General features: G+C 42.3%; 1 pseudogene; it reads right to left on the bottom strand.

The window, feature by feature from the left end:
* Positions 1 to 773: 773 nt before the first annotated feature.
* Positions 774 to 1887, bottom strand: LOC123827830 (annotated as a pseudogene).
* Between the last annotated feature and the right edge of the window lie 555 nt (positions 1888 to 2442).

Below are 2442 nucleotides of genomic sequence, written 5' to 3'. Positions count from 1 at the left end.
ACAGCTACTCCCTCACCTTCATTAGTTGTCTCAGGCTTTTCTGTACTTCATGTTACTCTGGGAAAATCTGGTCACTGAGAAAGACCATCCACCCTCCGGTATCAACTATCAGCATGTAGTTGTACACAATTTTCTACCAAGCAGGTTGGCAGCCCTAACCCCCACACTGTTCAAGGGTCAACTGTACTCTTTATTTGTAATCAGAAGATAACCTTCTTCCAACGGGAAGACAGAAGGAAAAAAACATTTAAGCATTTTTCTGAATGTCTTCCTAGGTATTTCACATCTGATACCTCAATAACCCCATGCAAACATGCCTAAAATTCTTTACACTGCTCCCTTCATTACTCGAAAAAAGAGGGAACCGTATCTTCCTAATTCATGTAGGTGATGACTGGGACAACTAAATAGTTCCTGGAAAGGTAAGATATTGATAGAGGTAAGAAGGATGAAAAACAGATACCTGCTTTCATCTCACAGAAAAAAAAAATGTGCTCTACCATATACTAAAGTATCAGACCACACAACATACTGCAAAACTTTCATACAAGGTGGTTAAACACAATATTCAAATATTAAACTTTTCAAGCACATGAAAATTACCTTCTGAAAGACAAACTGGTAGCTATTTTTATAGCTACCTTTGTGTAATTTTATAAAATTATTTCCCTCAACAATGTCTGACACTGATCTTGATACTTGTTAGAAAGTCTAATGTAAGATGATGATATCTCAGCAGGCAGAGAGTTAGGAGAGTCTCCCAATATCCATCTTCAGAACTCATTATCAGAGGACGGATTGGCATCTTCATCCCTTACTTCTCGGTATTTCCTCGAAGTCTCCCCTTCTGGATTATAGCTCTGCATTATAATATTCAGTCTTTCAGCTAATTTTTGTGCTGCGAGCTTGGCTTGCATCTCCTAGTAACTCTTTTTCTGCTGTTGCTGAAGTGCCAAAGATTCTTCTATGGAGGGCAGCTGTGTAGGCATATGATGAAGTGGCAGAAGCCGAGCTGCTGTGATGTCATTGAGATGCTGCTTATCCCTGCGCCGCCTTTCCTCTGAGAAAAGAGGAGACCTGCCTCTTTGCTGGTGACTAGATGAATCGTTCTGTCTCAAAGGTACAAGCTGGGGGCACTGGGTTTAAATTTACGTGCTGGGGGCACTGGGTTTCTGGCTCGCGTGTCTAGCACTTCCATGTAGTGAGGCTTCTTCTCTGTCCCAGTACAAAGGCCTATCAAGTTCTCAGTCCTCGTGTTTTCTTCTGAGTGGTGTTCACCTGGGTCTACAATGGTGATCTTCTGTAACCTATCAATAAATAGGTCGTCAGAGCTGCTGGAATTATCTTCTGCTTGATCTGACACACGATGCTGAGGGAGATGCTCACTAGCTTCAGGTGAGGAAGGTGCACTGGCTCTGCTGCTGGGTCCTGGACACTTGTTCACTGCGTCTCCAACCTCGGAAGCCTCTTCATCGCCTTTGTGAGTAGAGTGTGCAAGTCCCCGTTGTTGTGAGGTGGTTTCAAATGACTCAATGTTATCTACAGAAGAACAGTCAGGAACCGGTGATGAAGATTCAAGTATCTGGTCAGAATTTTGGGCCTTATCTACGTCACATCAACTGCAATTGCTTTTTGCCTTGGCTTACAGTCTAAACTAACAGGATGAAACAGGTCATGTCTTCCTCTAACCTCACGTTCTGCAATGGCAGCTTTCAGTTTGGCCACAGAGTCTACGATCTTTTTACCGTTGTCGGGCAATCTGCACATGAATTTTACATTGCACAAATGTGTCTCCTGACGCTTCAACATCTCCCGCAGCTCCGCCAAACTCTGCTGCCCCAAGTCCTCGGGAGCTTGGGGCTCCAAGCCGCAGGGCGGCAAGGACATTCTGCGGGGGCTGAAGCTGGGGAGGCGGCTTCTTCCGCAACCCCCGCGGCTGGCATCGGATCCCTGGCTGGCGGGGACTCCGGATGATGAGAGGGGGTCGCCATTTTCCCAGAAGAACTCAACATTGTAATTTTCAATGATGTTAATTCTTTTTGTCCATGAACATCATATGTGCCTCCACTTACTTGCATCTTCTTGAATATCTTTCTTCAGTGCCTTATAATTTTCTGAGTACAGAGCTTTTATATCCTTGGTTACACTTATTCCTGGGTATTTTATTCTTTTTGAAGTAATTGAGAATGGGATTGTTTTCTTAATTTACCTTTCTGTTAGTTCATTACTGACATATAAAAATGCAGCTGGTTTCTGAATATTAATTTTGTATCTTGCTACTTTGCTTAATTTATTCATCAGTTCTCATCGTTTCCTGGTGGAATCTTTGGGGTTCTCTATGTATGTCATTTGTAAATAAAGACAGTTTTACTTCTAAATTGTATATTTTGCTGCAATTATGTGAAATGTATATGTGTATTATAAAAATAAAAGTATAAGACA

Source organism: Phyllostomus hastatus, unplaced genomic scaffold (genome assembly GCF_019186645.2).
Source record: "Phyllostomus hastatus isolate PE091 unplaced genomic scaffold, TTU_PhHast_1.1 phas_contig_90, whole genome shotgun sequence".
NCBI classification, from domain to species: Eukaryota; Metazoa; Chordata; class Mammalia; order Chiroptera; family Phyllostomidae; genus Phyllostomus; species Phyllostomus hastatus.
Note: the sequence above shows the minus strand (reverse complement) of the source record. Positions and strands in the feature narration are given on the sequence as shown.